This window comes from Palaemon carinicauda, chromosome 3 (assembly GCF_036898095.1).
Source record: "Palaemon carinicauda isolate YSFRI2023 chromosome 3, ASM3689809v2, whole genome shotgun sequence".
NCBI classification, from domain to species: domain Eukaryota; kingdom Metazoa; phylum Arthropoda; class Malacostraca; order Decapoda; family Palaemonidae; genus Palaemon; species Palaemon carinicauda.
Window position 1 is genome coordinate 158,161,486 of NC_090727.1, and position 20,000 is coordinate 158,181,485.

General features: G+C 35.1%; 1 protein-coding gene across 2 annotated transcripts in view; it reads right to left on the reverse strand.

Moving 5' to 3' along the window:
• The window catches only part of LOC137638720 (hematopoietic prostaglandin D synthase-like), a 433,150-nt gene that overhangs the window by 106,670 nt on the left and 306,480 nt on the right, over positions 1-20,000 (reverse strand). For both annotated transcript variants that reach the window (XM_068371046.1, XM_068371045.1), the window contains exon 2: positions 5,944-6,000. The gene's annotated coding sequence lies outside the window, so the exon portion shown is untranslated. The remainder of the gene's footprint in view (positions 1-5,943; positions 6,001-20,000) is intronic.

A 20,000-nucleotide genomic window follows, 5' to 3' on the forward strand; every position in this document is an offset into this window, starting at 1 on the left:
ACCAGAACCTAACAAGACAATTCCCTCGTTCCCAAGATCCTTTTTTTATTTCTTCTTGTAGGAAGGAAACAATGTCCAAATGATCCTGCCAGTGGTAAGGACTCCCCCTTATAGCCTTCTTAGGATGTACATAGAACCACAATTTATCTTGTTATAGAGTAAAGCAAATGGATGTTACGCATCTTAACTCAAGACACGATTTTGATATCGATATTGATATTGATATTTTTATTGGACATTGTACCAATAAAATGTTTTATAAATATTGTTAATACAGCCCAAGTCCATTAAGCATGAAGCTTTTATATAGAGCAGCTTTAATTAACATAAAAAAATAAGGACAGGGAAGTGTTATGGCCTAGTTGAAGACACACACAAAAATACAAATACATGTACATACGGACTTACATATGTACATACATAAACATATACCTGCATACAATATGTACACATACACACATACATACAGCCTAGCATACATACACAAATACATAAAGAAATACACACATACATACAGCCTAGCATACATACACAAATACATAAAGAAATAAATATAAACATTCATACAAACATACTCACGCACATACATGTGCAAAAATAAGAACATATACATATACAATAATTATAGTACCAAATAAAAATAGTAGAAAAAAATGGTAATAGTAAAAGTAATATAGACATGTATGACTATGGATTATAAATTTGCAATAACAATGATTTAATGTTGCCTTTAAACATAATAGAGGTGAGTGATTTGATATCCTGTGGGAGGTTGTTCCAGTGTGTAACGTATTGATTGACAGTATTAGGAGAAGCTCGACTTGAAGGAGAAAAGGGTTTATGATAATAATAATAATAATAATAATAATAATAATAATAATAATAATAATATTATTATTATCATTAATATTGTTAATTGCTAAGCTACAACCCTAGTTGGAAAAGCAGAACGCTAAAATCCCAGGGGCTCCAACAGGGAAAATAGCACAGTGAGGAAAGAAAACAAGGAAAAATAAAATATTTTAAGAAGAGTAACATTAAAATAAACATCTCCTATAGAAACTATAAAAACTTTAAAACAAGAGGAAGAGAAATAATATAGAATAATGTGCCCGTGTGTACCCTCAAGCAACAGAACTCTAACCCAAGAGAGTGAAAGACCATGGTACAAAGGCTATGGCACAACACAGACTAGAGAACAATGGTTTGATTTTGGAGTGTCCTTCTTCTAGAAGAGCTGCTTACCATAGCTAAAGAGTCTCTTCTACTCTTACCAAGAGGAAAATAGACACTGAACAATTACATCGCTCATGAATGGCAGAGAGAAGGGACAGTGAGAATGCCATAGAGACTGACCATATATACATATGATTAACTCCTAAACCCTCTCCAACCAAGGTAGGACAAGGGAGGGCCAGGCAATGGCTGCTGATGACTTGGCAGCTAGACTTACACCAAGGCCGTCTCATTGCCTATAGGCTCCCTTAAACCACCCATCCTTGTTTCACAGGGATGGCGAGGTTGCAGACACTACAAGAAACTATACAGCTTGAGCGGAACTCGAACCCAAGTCCGGCAGATCACCAGGCAGGGAATATGCCACCAAAACTGTATTACGTTTTACTAAGGAAGTCAGTAACCAAATTATCTTTTGATCAGCTAGGATCAAATACAAAGGGCAGTGGTATCTCTCTCTCTCTCTCTCTCTCTCTCTCTCTCTCTCTCTCTCTCTCTCTCTCTCTCTCTCTCTCTCTCTCTCTCTAACACACACATATAAAAATGAATATATAACACACAACTCATTTAAATAAAAATTCAAAGCACTACAGTCACACGACAGGGAGAATATAAAAGAATTTCTATCACAGAAATGAAATCATGCTGACACATTCAATATTCATATTAGCAGTGAGAAGAACTCAAGAAATCTGCATAAAATGTGAATCAGCACGAGTAAGATGTTAGTAGTAGATTTAAGGGATGGGATAAAGAAAACTTAAAGTCATCTATCTATGTACATATACATGTACAAAACACCCAAGCGTCTGAGGACTTTGTCCTGCAGTGGACGAGCAATGGCTGTTGATATATATATATATATATATATATATATATATATATATATATATATATATATGTGTGTGTGTGTGTATATATATATATATATATATATATATATATATATATATATATATGTGTGTGTGTGTGTATATATATATATATATATATATATATATATATATATATATATATATATATATATATATGTGTGTGTGTGTATATATATATATATATATATATATATATATATATATATATATATATATATATATATATATATATATACACATACATGTAAATACATACACACATTACAGTATATATATATAAATATATAAATATACATATATATAAATATATATATATATATATATCTATATATATATATATATATATATATATATATATATATATATATCTATATATACATATATATTTATCTATATATACACATATATATTTATATATAAACACATATATATATATTCATATATATGTATACATATATATATTTACATTATAAATATATTATATATACATATACATATATGTATGTGTGTGTCAACTCCTCCCCAACCTGACAGTAATACCCCAGTTGACTAATTACCAGGTACGTAGTTCACAAATTCAGTCATCAATCACAATTGCCTCAAAAGTTCCTTTTAAAAATGTTGATTTATCAACCCTGATTCGAAAGCAAGTTCGCCCGCTAGTGTATGGAATAGCTCCGGCAAATAATGTGTTATACACATAAATGAATACATTTTGGACCATTCTTCCTGGCACGGGTAACCGCAAAAATAAAACTAGTAAAAAAGAATGAATTCATAAAAGATTTTAAGATGATATATTTCTCCCTCTTTAATACACTCACTATATATATATATATATATATATATATATATATATATATATATATATATATATATATATATATATATATATATATATATACACACACTGTATATGTTTGTGTTACAAACTTTATCCAACTGAATTGCAGAGAGCATCAACCCTTTCAAAGGGAAAGGGCGTAAGATAAAAAATAAAAAGAATATATATACACACACACACACATATATATATATATATATATATATATATATATATATATAGGCTATATATATATAAATATATATATATATATATATGTATATATATATATATATATATATATATATATATATATATATAAATATATATGTGTGTGTGTGTGTGTGTGTGTTTGAGTGAAAATTTACACACATTCACGTCAAATGAAAAAAAAAAAACTCTCTTTCTCCTCCAAGCCTTTCGAGACCACCTTTATCTTCGGCGGTCTTCACTGAACACGAACACCTGACACCTGGCGACAAAAGAAAGAACTAATGCCCTGAGAGAGGATCGAGAGAGATCTATCTAACGGATTCGAGAAGGGATTTAATACCTTCCATCTTCTTTTACACTCTCTTGATGATTTTTGTTATACTAAACGGTGAGGTTATTAAGAATTAGATTGAAGATTTATTAATTAGAAAGATAGAATCTCAATTATTTCTTTATTATTATTATTATTATTATTATTATTATTATTATTATTATTATTATTATTACTATTTGCTAAGTTTCTAGAACCTTTGTAGGAAAAACAGGATGCAATAAGCTCAAGCTTTTCAAAAGAGGAGGATATAAGATATGAAAACATAGGAAAGTGTGCCCGAGTGTACCCTCAAATAAGAAAACTCTAACCCAAGACAGTGGAAGGCTATGGTACAGAGGCTATGACACTATTCAAGACTAGAGAACAATGGTTTAATTTCGAAGTGTCCTTCTAGAAGAGCTGCTTACCATAGCTAAAGAGTCTATTTTACCCTTACCAAGAGGTAAATAGCCATTGAACAACAGTGGAAGACCAAGATGCAAAGAACAATGGTTTGATTTTGGAGTGTTCTTTATTTAGAAGAGCTGCTTACCATAGCTAAAAAGTTTCTTCTATCCTAATCAATGGGTAAATAGCCACTGAACAACAGTGGAAGACCATGATACAGAGGCTACGGAACTCACCTAGACTAGAGAACAATGGTTTGATTTCGGAGTGTCCTTCTCCTAGAAAAGGCGCTTACCATTGCTAAAGTCTCTGTTCTACCCTTATCAAGGGGAAAGTAGCCACTTAACACAACCATATATCTTTTTGCAGCAATAAGAAGAAGAAGAAGAAGAAGAAGAAGATTGGTTGATTGATTTAAAGTTTTCAGGCATCCTGACATCTAAGGTCATTGACGCAGCGAAGAAGAAGAAGAAAACAAGATAAAGATACGTAAAAGGAAGTAGGAGAAACGGTAGAAGACAACCACTGAGGCATGATTTATCGATTGCATGTTACCTGGCGTTACAATTAACAGGGTCATTGGCGTCGCCTTATTGAAAGAAGAAATGTTACGAAGAGCATGAAATAGAAGAGTAAGATTACAATTCCAATGTTTCATAATCAAAGAAAGAAGAGTAAAAATAATGTTGCTTAGCAATTAAAGTCACAAAAATAACTCTTAAAAGATAAAAATAGGGTTAAAGATTCGGTTATTAAAATTAAATATAAATACATTAACATATTGTGTATTGAAATAAAAAAAATATTTATCCATGATTGGAATAGAGAGAGAGAGAGAGAGAGAGAGAGAGAGAGAGAGAGAGAGAGAGAGAGAGAGAGAGAGAGAGAGAGAGAGAGAGAGATAACATTAACGGTGTTGAGTATAGATATAAACAAAATGTGATTATTTATCAGGAGAGAGAGAGAGAGAGAGAGAGAGAGAGAGAGAGAGAGAGAGAGAGAGAGAGAGAACATTAAGTGTTGAGTAAAGATAAAAACATATTGTGATTATTTATCAGGTGTATGTAAGGAGAGAGAGAGAGAGAGAGAGAGAGAGAGAGAGAGAGAGGAGAGAGAGAGAGAGAGAGAGAGAGAGAGAGAGAACATTAAGTGTTGAGTATAGATATAAACACATTGTGAGTATTTATCAGGTGTATGTAAGGAGAGAGAGAGAGAGAGAGAGAGAGAGAGAGAGAGAGAGAGAGAGAGAGAGAGAGAGAGAGAGAGAGAGAGAGCTGCTATAATTCTTTACTGCTCGACCTGCTCAATGCGTGCTCGTATACGGCGATAAAGAGAGATTACGGGTTGCAATTACCCTCTCAGAAAACAAGTCGAGCCATTAACGACGAGAGGTGGAGCAAACTTGATGCTTATCAGCGCGAGAGGAGGAGACTCACGTCTGTGGACGACGTCTGAAGCAAGGAATTTAAAAGTCTTGGGGATTAAAAGAATGTCTTCGTGAGTGGAAGGGAAAAAAAATTTGTAATAATTATTTACCGAAAAGATAACTAAATAAAATTGCCCTTCAATGAGAGTCTATAACTTTATTCTATTCTAAAAAGGGGTCTTATAAATGGAAAAATTGATTATTCTTACTGTATACGGTAATTTATTTTTACTAAATGATGGTAAAAATCTCCTTTATAAATACATATACTGAACTACATACATTATATATATATATATATATATATATATATATATATATATATATATATATATATATATATATATATATGCATATATATATATATACATATATATATATATATATATATATATATATATATATATATACATATATATATATATATATATACATATATATATAAATATATATATATATATATATATATATATATATATATATATATATATATATATATATATACACATATATATACACACATAATGCTTCAATCAAAAGCAAAAACCGAAGGTTTCAAGCACATTAAGTATCGATTAACCATCCACAATACAAGTAAGCGGCGTTTGAAAAAAAATATAAATTAAACATAACTGCAATTAGTACTTACCAACTTGAATATGATCCCGGCGCCAGAAGGCGAGGGAAGACCTGGGTTATTCAAAGCCTACGGAAGAACAGAAGAAAAGAAGTATTATGGCTTTTTTATGATATATAAATTTTGTTTTAGATCAATGGTACACTTAAAAATTTGCAGTAAAAAACGGTACAAAAATGTGAATAAATGTTGCCATGCAATTACCGTTTTCAAAACGGATATATTGATGTAAAAGAATGATATTACGATTACCAACCCGTGAAAGATAATAACAAAGTAGGTTAAAATTACGGTCGCCTGTATTTTACTGAAATACGGCAGATAACAGTATATTTTTACGTAGAATTTCAGATTAGAATTGCTGTTCTTTCAACAGAGCAACAAGAAACAATATAAGAACAACAAGCACACAAGAATATACAAAGGATGCTTTAACATTGCACTGAAATATAAAAAAAAATATTAAAAATATAAATAATACTTTAATAAATGGATTTCAGGCATCATTTAAGCCTCTTGATCCGAAATGCTGAAACCTGATAAACTCGTATCTGAAATTTTCATTGTGAAGGGATGTATTAAGAATGAAGATCACGTTGGGCAAAGAGGATTAACCTCTTATTCTTCTGTGGATGGATTTCAATTGTGGAAGGACGATTTACAAAGGTTTATGAAATGATACGACACAGGATATTTTTTTTCATTATGGAATGGGAGGGTGAATTTAAAATATGCCTTGATGTGTTCTACGAAGTCTTCACAATTGATGCAATACTGTCTTGAACAGATAATTCAATCAGAGCAGGATTAATAATAATAACAACAACAATAATAATAATAATAATAATAATAATAATAATAATAATAATAATAGCTGCTTCGGCAGAATTTAATTTTAGGTCCAATTTTTCTATTCTTCGGACTATTTGTTTCTCAGGGTTGCTACATATAGCTAGTAAGTGGGCGAAGTTCATCAGGTAGAAGGATAAACAACAGGTTAAGTTTGGAGTAATTATTGCAGTAACAAATGATACTCGAAAATTACAGTAAGTCAAGTTAGGAGTTGCGACGCGTTTCGGAACGGCTGGTTCCTTCTTCAGGCGGGAAGTGAGGCTCTGGCTGAATCTGGGTCCTTATATATGCCGAGTCTGGTTCGTAGAGAAGGCCTCGAATTTTCTGATTGGTCGAGCGGAGGTCCCGAATTTTCTGATTGGTCGAGCGGAGGTTGTAGGTGCTGGTGGCAGGTGCACGACGAGCTCTGGTATGATTCCTGGTGTGAGAGGTAGGAAGGGATCCTGGATCCTGATTGGTCAAGGCGCGCTCCGAGCCAGAAAAAGATTCAGGCAAGCTCCTCTCTCGCTCAGTGTACTGGGCTGAGAAGGTTATCTGAGCTATCTGATTGGCCGAGGCGCGCACCGAGACGGGCTGGGACTCAGTCAACCCATTCCTACGCTCATCAGGCTGAAATTCCGGGCCATGTTCGCCGCCAAAGTTCACGTTAGGTCTGACGATTTCTTCGTTTGTAGAGGTGTCACGATCGGGGTTGTCTTGATTCTGGGGGTCTGATTCTTGATTACGTACCTTAGTACGTCGACATGATGGTAGCAGGAACATTTCTTGTGTGGTATTCAATGATGGTCTCTCACTTTGGATAAGCAGGGCTTCCAAAATTCGTAAACGCCTGCTGTCCGTGGCGCTACCGATAATTTCGGTGTTAGCAACGATGTCCGTCCTGCTAATCTGTGAGTTGTGTCGTTGTAAAGCATGATTTCTGATGGCCCCTTGCTGCACGTGGCACGAGATCCTTTTCGAGAGCTTCATAGTGGTCATTCCTATGTACTTGCCGGGGCATCCACGGACTGGGCATTGGTAGGAGTAGACCACATTAGTCTTCTTCAAAGGATCGTTCTGGGGGGGGGCGCTGGGTTATTCTTCATAATCAAGCTGCGTGTTTTCCTTGTCTGGTAGTAAATGATGAGCTTTACTTTCGTGTTCACGTCGGTGGATGAAACGTTATTTTTGATGATGTCCTTGATGGCCTTTTCGTCCCGTTGATATTCGGAGTGCATGAGGCCTTTGTAGTATAGTCTGATGTCCTTAGGTCCGTTGTTGGAGGTGTCGGACCTGGCTGTGGTGTCGTCGGATTCCTGGCTGTCATTGTCGGACCCTTCCACCGAAGGGGCCCCGTACCACTTATCTATGGCTGTCCTCACTTCTCGTTGAACTTGCTTGTTACTATAGCCGTTGTTGATGAGGACCTGTGCGGTCCTTTCCAGCTCCTTGTGGGTGTCAGTCCAAGTCGAGCAGTGGGACAGGGCCCTACGGACAAAGGCCTTGATGGTCGAGGCCTTGTAACGAGCAGGACACTCGCTATCTCCGTTAAGACACATGCCCAGGTTAGTGGGCTTAGTGTAGACGGTGGTCTGGAAACCTTCGTCGGTAGAAGAGATCAAGACGTCCAGGAACGGGAGGCGGTTGTCAATGCTATAATGCTATGTTCGAGGGTAAAGTGAAGGACACTGTTATCCTCGAAGGTTCTTCGTAAGTTTTCAATGGCGTTGATGGAAGTGGCCTTGATGAAGGTGTCGTCGATGTAGCGGAAGTAGACGGCAGGGCACTCGAGTTGGGAGAATACCCTCTCCTCTATCACGCCCATATAGAAGTTGGCAAAGAGCATGCCCAAGGGCGAGCCCATTGCCACGCCGTCCTTTTGCAAGTATGTATGTCCCCTATGGGTGGTGAAGGGGGCCTTTTTAGTACAAATAGCAAGGAGAGTTCGAAGGGCTTGTTCAGGGATATTCAGTTCGGGAGTCGTCTCGTCCCTATAGACCCTATCAGCGATGAGGTCGATAGTTTCGTCGACAGGTACGTTGGTAAACAAAGATTCGACGTCCATAGATGCTATGACCCCCTCGCCACGTACGTCCTTGATCCTCTCTAGGAATTCAGCAGAGGAGGCCACACAGTGTTGGTCGGGGACATATGGCGTCAGGATTGTATTTAGTTTCTTAGCCAGCTGGTATGTGGGCGTGGAACATTGACTGATGATCGGTCGAAGGGGGTTGCCTTGCTTGTGAGTTTTGACGTTGCCGTAAAGGTAGCCTGGTCCATAATCCCCCGAGATCATAGGCAGGTGCACGGCATTGGTGGCAGCATTGATAGCCTCGATAGTGCGGTTTGCTTCCCTTTTAATTTCTTCAAAGGGGTTGCAGGTGAGGTGCTCAAATTTGGTCTGGTCTGCGAGGATGGTGTCCAGTTTTTCGTGGTATTCGTGGGTGTTTATTAGTACGAAGGCGGCTGTCTTGTCGGCCCGACGAACGGTGACTTCAGCAACTTTCTTGAGTTCTTTTGCAGCAATTTTCATTTCTTTGGAAACAAAGAAATGATGATGACGCCCACGATGATGGACGCCCCAACCCTGAAGAAGACCTTGGTGGTGGCCTGAGCTACCCCAACAACATCTACGCCCTACAAGTCCTTAAGGAGAGGGACTTTAAGAAGAGGAGGAGGACCATCCTAAAGAAACTTGTTAACCTGAACGGCGGGAAGCTGCGGATCCCAGAGGTCCGCCAAGAATATATTAACATTTCTAACTACGCCCCTACACTAGCCCAGGAGCAGATTCTTAAGATGGGCCTTAACTGCCACTTCATTTCCCGACCGAGACCTACCGACAAACGTCTGGAGATGGAATTATTGATAGATTCCATCCTTAACTTACAAGAACGTGGTGCCCTTCAGACGACAGACGCCCTTCAGCCGCTTCTACTTGCCGAGGCCCTTACTGATAGGGGCAAGTACAGCAGTGGTATTGTTTCCAAAGAAATGAAAATTGCTGCAAAAGAACTCAAGAAAGTTGCTGAAGTCACCGTTCGTCGGGCCGACAAGACAGCCGCCTTTGTACTAATAAACACCCACGAATACCACGAAAAACTGGACACCATCCTCGCAGACCAGACCAAATTTGAGCGCCTCACCTGCAACCCCTTTGAAGAAATTAAAAGGGAAGCAAACCGCACTATCGAGGCTATCAATGCTGCCACCAATGCCGTGCACCTGCCTATGATCTCGGGGGATTATGGACCAGGCTACCTTTACGGCAACGTCAAAACTCACAAGCAAGGCAACCCCCTTCGACCGATCATCAGTCAATGCCCCACGCCCACATACCAGCTGGCTAAGAAACTAAATACAATCCTGACGCCATATGTCCCTGACCAGCAATGTGTGGCCTCCTCTGCCGAATTCCTAGAGAGGATCAAGGACGTACGTGGCGAGGGGGTCATAGCATCTATGGACGTCGAATCTTTGTTTACCAACGTACCTGTCGACGAAACTATTGACCTCATCGCTGATAGGGTCTATAGGGACGAGACGACTCCCGAACTGAATATCCCTGAACAAGCCCTTCGAACTCTCCTTGCTATTTGTACTAAAAAGGCCCCCTTCACCACCCATAGGGGACATACGTACTTGCAAAAGGACGGCGTGGCAATGGGCTCGCCCTTGGGCGTGCTCTTTGCCAACTTCTATATGGGCGTGATAGAGGAGAGGGTATTCTCCCAACTCGAGTGCCCTGCCGTTTACTTCCGCTACATCGACGACACCTTCATCAAGGCCACTTCCATCAACGCCATTGAAAACTTACGAAGAACCTTCGAGGATAACAGTGTCCTTCACTTTACCCTCGAACATAGCATTATAGCATTGACAACCGCCTCCCGTTCCTGGACGTCTTGATCTCTTCTACCGACGAAGGTTTCCAGACCACCGTCTACACTAAGCCCACTAACCTGGGCATGTGTCTTAACGGAGATAGCGAGTGTCCTGCTCGTTACAAGGCCTCGACCATCAAGGCCTTTGTCCGTAGGGCCCTGTCCCACTGCTCGACTTGGACTGACACCCACAAGGAGCTGGAAAGGACCGCACAGGTCCTCATCAACAACGGCTATAGTAACAAGCAAGTTCAACGAGAAGTGAGGACAGCCATAGATAAGTGGTACGGGGCCCCTTCGGTGGAAGGGTCCGACAATGACAGCCAGGAATCCGACGACACCACAGCCAGGTCCGACACCTCCAACAACGGACCTAAGGACATCAGACTATACTACAAAGGCCTCATGCACTCCGAATATCAACGGGACGAAAAGGCCATCAAGGACATCATCAAAAATAACGTTTCATCCACCGACGTGAACACGAAAGTAAAGCTCATCATTTACTACCAGACAAGGAAAACACGCAGCTTGATTATGAAGAATAACCTAGCGCCCCCCCAGAACGATCCTTTGAAGAAGACTAATGTGGTCTACTCCCACCAATGCCCAGTCCGTGGATGCCCCGGCAAGTACATAGGAATGACCACTATGAAGCTCTCGAAAAGGATCTCGTGCCACGTGCAGCAAGGGGCCATCAGAAATCATGCTTTACAACGACACAACTCACAGATTAGCAGGACGGACATCGTTGCTAACACCGAAATTATCGGTAGCGCCACGGACAGCAGGCGTTTACGAATTTTGGAAGCCCTGCTTATCCAAAGTGAGAGACCATCATTGAATACCACACAAGAAATGTTCCTGCTACCATCATGTCGACGTACTAACGTACGTAATCAAGAATCAGACCCCCAGAATCAAGACAACCCCGATCGTGACACCTCTACAAACGAAGAAATCGTCAGACCTAACGTGAACTTTGGCGGCGAACATGGCCCGGAATTTCAGCCTGATGAGCGTAGGAATGGGTTGACTGAGTCCCAGCCCGTCTCGGTGCGCGCCTCGGCCAATCAGAGAGCTCAGATACCCTTCTCAGCCCAGTACACTGAGCGAGAGAGGAGCTTGCCTGAATCTTTTTCTGGCTCGGAGCGCGCCTTGACCAATCAGGATCCAGGATCCCTTCCTACCTCTCACACCAGGAATCATACCAGAGCTCGTCGTGTACCTGCCACCAGCACCTACAACCTCCGCTCGACCAATCAGAAAATTCGGGACCTCCGCTCGACCAATCAGAAAATTCGAAGCCTTCTCTACGAACCAGACTCGGCATATATAAGGACCCAGATTCAGCCAGAGCCTCACTTCCCGCCTGAAGAAGGAACCAGCCGTTCCGAAACGCGTCGCAACTCCTAACTTGACTTACTGTAATTTTCGAGTATCATTTGTTACTGCAATAATTACTCCAAACTTAACCTGTTGTTTATCCTTCTACCTGATGAACTTCGCCCACTTACTAGCTATATGTAGCAACCCTGAGAAACAAATAGTCCGAAGAATAGAAAAATTGGACCTAAAATTAAATTCTGCCGAAGCAGCCATTATTTTCAATTCCACCTGCCTGAAGGAGGGTCTCCTACCAAAATAATAATAATAATAATAATAATAATAATAATAATGATAATAATAATGATGATGATAATAATAATAATAATAATAATAATAATAATAATTAACAATAATAATAATGATTTATCATTCTATATGAATTAAAATTTCACTAAAAAAAACCACTATAGATTTTGTTTTCAGCTAATAATAATAATAACAATAATAATAATAATAATAATAACAATACTAATGATAATAATAATAATAATAATAATAATAATAATAAAAATAATGATGATAATGGTTTATGAATTAAAATTTGACTAAAAACCACTATAGATTTTGTTTTTGGATAATAATAATAACAACAACAACAACAATAATAATAATGATAATGATAGTAATAATAATAATAATAATAATCATAATCATTAATAATAATGATTTATCATTCTATATGAATTAAAATTTCACTAACAAAGCCACTATAGATTTTGTTTTCAGCTAATAATAATAATAACAGCAATAACAATAACAATAATAATAATAATAATAATAATAATAATAATAATAGTAATAATGATAATGGTAATAATAATAATAGTAATAATAATAATGATAATAATAGTTTATGAATTAAAATTTGACTAAAAACCACTATAGATTTTGTTTTTGGATAATAAAAATAATAATAATAATAATAATAATAAAAACAACAACAACAACAATAATAATAATAAAACAACAATAATAATAATAATAATAATAATAATAATAATAATAACAATACTAATGATAATAATAATAATGATAATAATAATAATAGTAATAATAATAATGATAATAATAGTTAATGAATTAAAATTTGACTAAAAACCACTATAGATTTTGTTTTTGGATAATAATAATAATAATAATAATAATAATAATAATAATAATAAAAACAACAACAACAACAATAATAATAATAAAACAACAACAACAACAATAATAATAATAATAATAATAATAATAATAATAATAACAATACTAATGATAATAATAATAATGATAATAATAATAATAGTAATAATAATAATGATAATAATAGTTTATAAATTAAAATTTGACTAAAAACCACTATAGATTTTGTTTTTGGATAATAAAAATAATAATAATAATAATAATAATAATAATAATAAAAACAACAACAACAACAATAATAATAATAAAACAACAACAACAATAATAATAATAATAATAATACTAATGATAATAATAATAATAATAATAATAATAATAATAGTAATAATAATAATGATAATAATAGTTTATGAAATAAAATTTGACTAAAAACCACTATAGATTTTGTTTTTGGATAATAAAAATAATAATAATAATAATAATAAAAACAACAACAACAACAATAATAATAATAATAATAATAATAATAATAATAATAACAATACTAATGATAATAATAATAATAATAATAATAATAATAATAATAGTAATAATAATAATGATAATAATAGTTTATGAATTAAAATTTGACTAAAAACCACTATAGATTTTGTTTTTGGATAATAAAAATAATAATAATAATAATAATAATAATAATAATAAAAACAACAACAATAATAATAATAATAATAATAATAATGATGATAACAACAATACCAATAATAATAATGGTTTATGAATTAAAATATCACTAACAAACCCACTATAGATTTTGTTTTTAGGCAATAATAATAATAATAATTATAAAAATAATAATAATAATAATAAAACAAAAATAAAAATAATAATAATAATGGTTTATGAAATAAAATTTCAATAACAAACCCACTATATATCTTTTTTTTTTTTTTAGATAAAAATGATAATAATAGTAATAAATAATAAAACAACAATAATAACAATTACAATAATAATAATAATAATAATAATAATAATAATAATAATAATAATAATAATGAATTATGAATTATAATTTCACTAACAAACCAATTATAGACTTGTTTTAGGTAATACTAATTATAATAACAACAGTAATAATAGTTAATAATAATAATAATAATAATAATAATAATAAATGGTTTATGAATTAAAATTTCACTAACAAATCCACTACAGATATTGTTTTTAGATAACAATAATAACGATGATAATAATAATCATAATAATAACAACAACAACAATAATAAGTTTTACGACAAACATAATAGCGAGCAAGTATATAAAAGTCATCGGCCCAAGAATTATCCCAGGAGAGAGAGAGAGAGAGAGAGAGAGAGAGAGAGAGAGAGAGAGAGAGAGAGAGAGAGAGAGAGAGAGAGAGAGAGAGAGAGAGAGAGCGCTCATTTTACGACAAACATAATAGCGAGCAAGTATATAAAAGTTATCGGCCCAAGAATTATCCCACGAGAGAGAGAGAGAGAGAGAGAGAGAGAGAGAGAGAGAGAGAGAGAGAGAGAGAGAGAGCGCTCAATTTACGACAAACATAACAGCGAGCAAGTATTAAAAGTTATCGTCCCAAGAATAGCGAGCAAGTATATAAAAGTTATTGGCCCAAGAATTATCCCGAGAGAGAGAGAGAGAGAGAGGAGAGAGAGAGAGAGAGAGAGAGAGAGAGAGCTCAGTTTTACGACGAAGAAAATATTGTAAAAATTTTGAATCCTCTATCTCCCGATTCACTCAATAAGTAAAACAAGTTTTATAACTGCCGCTTCTTCACTTGTCAAACTGCCACATGAAGTCAAACAGAGAAACGGGCTGATGAGGACGAGTTCCAACTTTGTAAGGGTAGAAGAGACTCTTAAGCTGTGGTAACCAGCTTTTCTAGAAGTACACACCAAAATCAAGCCATTGTTCTCTAGTCTTGAGTAGTGCCATAGCCAGTGCACCATGGTCTTCCACTGTCTTAGGGTACAGTTCTCTTACTTGAGGGTACACTCACGCAAGCTATTCTATATTGTTTTTCTTCCTCTTGTTATTTTGAAGTTTTTATAGTTTATATATGAAAGATTTATTTTAATGTTGATATTGTTCTTAAAATTCTCTTTTAGTTTATTTACTTATTTCCTTTCCTCACTGAGCTATTTTCCCTGTTAGGGCCCTTGGGCTTATAGCAACCTATTTTTACAACTAGGGCTGTAGCTCGGCAAATAATAATAATAATAATGATAATAATAATAATACACTAAGGATAGCTTTGAAAGAAGCTGGGAACGGTCTGGAGGACGCTGAGTATGAACTTGGAGATTCATACAGAAATTATATGGAAATGAGATGAGTTTTGTTTATACATAAACGCACACACAGATATATATCATCATCGTCATCTCCTCCTACGCCTATTGACGCAAAAAGGGCCTCGGTTAGATTTCGACAGTCTTCTCTTAACTTGAGCTTTTAATTCAATACTTCTCCAGTCATCATCTCCTACTACATTACACATATCAATTTTTATATATAAAAGATGATTATATATATATATATATATATATATATATATATATATATATATATATATATATATATATATATATATATATATATATACATTTTGTTACTTCTTCAGAGGACTGATTTATTGAAATGAAGAAGTAACATGAAACTAGTCAGGACTTAATATTATACTTCCTATTTTCATTTTCCCTGTGGTTCTTTGGCATTTGAGCATCACGTTCCCCTGTGATTTCACACATAATATTATACATACATACATATATATATATATAAATATATATATATAAATATATATATATTATATATATATATATATATATATATATAAATATATATATATAAATATATATATATATATATATATATATAATTTATATTTATATATATATATATATATATATATATTACTAACATAGCTACAACCCTAGTTGGAAAAGCAAGATGCTGTAAGTCTAAGGGCTTTAACAGGGAAAAATAGCCTATTGAGGAAAGAAAAATAAAGAAATAAATAAACGATATGAGAAATAATGAACCATGAAAATAATATATTTTAAAAACAGTAACACCATGAAAAAAGATATTTCATATACACACTATAAAAAGACCTATGTAAGCCTGTTCAACACAAAACACACACACACACACACACACAAACACACACACATTATATATATATATATATATATATATATATATATATATATATATATATATATATATATATATATATATATATACATATATACTGTATATATAGAGCAGACCCTTGTTCTTTATTATATAGAGGAGATAAGTTTGTGATATTCTAGCGTTACCTGTTTTCACCTTTTGATCCCTAAGTGACGCCAACAACAGAAGCGCCTCTGACAAAAATCTTATTTCTCGGGTAATAGAGACATCAAAGCCGGGGAAATAACAACCTCCAGATTAGAAAATAGTAAATTGATAAAAAAAAAAAAAAAACACTCGTAGGTGAATACATGCACAACTTTGAGTTGGTTATTTATTAAGTTTCGTTCATGAAAGTAGGGTATTGGTTGACTTGGTTGAAATAGGTTGTTTATTGGTTAAGTTTTTGTTGAAATAATTTGGTCATTAAATGACCTTTGTTGAAATAAGTTGGTTACTTATTGAGTTTTGTTGAAATAAATTGGTCATTGATTGTGATTTGCTGAAATAAGTTGCATATTGAGTTTTGAAATAAGTAGGTCATTCATTGAGTTTTGTTGTAATAAGTTGTTTATTGAGTTTTGAAATAAGTAGACAACTGATTGAGTTTTTAAATAAGTAAGTCGTTGATTGAATTTTGCTGAAATATGTTGTTTATCGAGTTTTGAAATAAGTTGGTCATTGATTTTGAAGTTGGTTACTTATTGAGTTTTATTGAAGTAAGTTGGTTATTTATCGAGTTTTTGTCGAAGTGTGCTCATTTATTGACTTTTGCTGAATAACTTATCGAGAAGTAAGTTGGATAACCTTATGGTCTTTAAGCATGAAGGATTTATTTTAATATACCAAAAAATTCTATCAGTTCACAACTGTAATCTCTCTCTCCTCTCTCTCTCTCTCTCTCTCCTCTCTCTCTCTCTCTCTCTCTCTCTCTCTCTCTCTCTCTCTCTCTCTCTCAAATTTCTTAATGTGCAAAAGTTTGTATGTTGAATATCAGGAAGTTCATATCTACTAATTCTACTTAAAATTAACATATAGGCTACTTATTTAGAGCAGCATAAAAACAACTAGAGGCACTCAGTAAAGCGCAGACCTCCGCCGCGGTAGCTTATTTCTCGACCTTAACCCTTGCCCTTAACATGTATTAATTGGCGTGGATTTTCATGCACTTTAATATGAAACAAGTTTAAAGTCTCTGTGACAACGATGTCCAAACTCAGGCTGATTACGTGAATTGACAATTTTGCTTGACCGTGACCTTGACCTTCCAAAATTTAATCATTTCCAGCTTTTTACATAAAAGTTAATCCCTGCAAGTTTTATTACTCTACGATTAATATTATGGTCAGGAAGTTGTTCACAAACAACTACACACACAAACATGGGCGAAAAACATAACCTCCTTCCAACTTCGTAGACGAGGTAATCGACTTGTGAGACAATTTGGGATGAGGCTGTTGGACATTTCCTCTCCTCTATCATAGCTACGACCAAACACAGTTAACTAATCACTGGGGACCTAATTTTCAGGTATATTCAACCCAAGCACTGGGGGTTCGAGTCCCGCTCAAACTCGATGGTTTCTTATGGTTTCTACCACATCACCATTCTTGTGAGCAAAGGATAGGGGGGGGGGGAGGAGCCTATAGATCTACTTGCTGAGTCATCAGCAGTCAATGCCCTGCTCTCCCCAGTCCTAGCTTGGGTGGAGAGGGTGATTGGGCGCTGATCATATGTATATGTATGGTCAGTTTCTAAGGCACTGTACTACTAGTTAGGGGTTTTGTCACTGCCTCTTGCCTCTGCCACTCATGAGCGCTCTTTAAACCCTTATGGATAGACCTGTTTGTTCGTGAATAGAGATGACTAAACATACATGACTGCATGATCTTCGACCATGTTTACATTTACAGGACGAATCTCACTTGAACTCGCCGAGGCTTTATGGGGAATAAAGAGAGAGAGAGAGAGAGAGAGAGAGAGAGAGAGAGAGAGAGAGAGAGAGAGAGAGAGAGAGAGAGAGAGAGAGAGAGAGAGAGAGGGTGCAAGATTACTCAAATTAATTTCATTCAAACAGTAGATATTCTATATAATAATAAATATTGAATTGTAAATAGAATAATAAATATTGAATCGTAAATATCATTCTCTCTACGATTCATACCAAGGAAGAACCCCCCCCCCCCCCCGTCCTTTCCACCTCTTCATCTGTATCATATTCATATTTCATACACACGTCATTTCAGTCGCTATTTATTGATTCATTTATTGACTTGCTTATTGACTCATATTTATTGACTCTCTTTGGCCCCTCATCTTCCATACTATCTCTTTTTGATTGAAGCAAAGCAGCCATGTCCAAATATGGTATTTTCAACTCCCAGTGTACGACGGTGTGACGGGCCGAGAGAAGGTTGTGACTCAAAGGCCGGATGAAAGCAACTGAGTAACTTTATTACCCGACACTCGCCTTTATATACAAAAACTCAATTCAACAGGAAATTTCTTTGTTCAATTGATAACACACCGGTTAACAGTTAACGATGAGAAAAAGATACATGTTTATTCAGGTTCTTTTTAGTGCGAGGGGGAGAGCGAAGATACAAGCATAATATAGACACAAAATGAAATGTCGTTACTATGTACGGTCGTGTGACACACGGTTGGTACAACGGTTTCTTGATCTAACTTCACGTCAGCTATAGGATTTACTTATGCTAAAGGGCTGTTTTATAGATATAGGGCGCTATAAACCGACATCATCATCGTTTTTTCTTTTATTGTGAAGGGTAAGAATGATAGACCCGAATAATTAAATTGATATCAATTCCTTGTAGTTTTGCAATTTTTTGTTTTTCGATAAATGACATTAATCTTTCCACAAACCAGATGATTCTATTCTAATTGTAAAGTTTTTCATAAATGTTAATCCCACAAAATTCTATAAACCAAAGGACACTATGTCTCTTTCTCTCTCTCTCTCTCTCTCTCTCTCTCCTCCTCTCTCTCTCTCTCTCTCCTCTCTCTCTCTCTCTCTCTCTCTCTCTCTCTCTCTCTTTTTTTTTCTCTCTCTCTCTCTCTCTCTCTCTCTCTCTCTCTCTTCTCTCTCTCTCTCTCTCTCTCTCTCTTTTTTTTTAAACAATTTCCCCCCTGTTCTTGTTAAAGATGTTTCTCGATTAATGTATGGAAGAGAAGCCTCTACAATTACCGTAGTTGGTTTATGTCTTATTATATTCTAGAATTTACTTTAAAGCAATTAAAAATATATTCTTTAGCCTTTGATATCCTCAATATTACACAGTATTCTCGAAGTTTTATTCCAGCTGTGACCAAGTTGTGGGATGATCATCTTAATCGGGCAGTTGCATAGATTGAACTTCAAAAGTTCCAACTTGCAGCAAATGATATGTTGAACAGGCTGACATAAGTCTTTTTATCGTTTATCTATGAATTATCTGTTTTGATGTTACTGTTTTTGAAATATCTTTATTTTAATTGTTCGTTATTTCTCAGATCATTTATTTATTTCCTTATTTCCTTTCCTCAGTGGTCTATTTTTCCCTATTGGAGACTTTGGGTTTATAGTATCTTGCTTTTCCAACTAGGGTTATAACTTAGCTG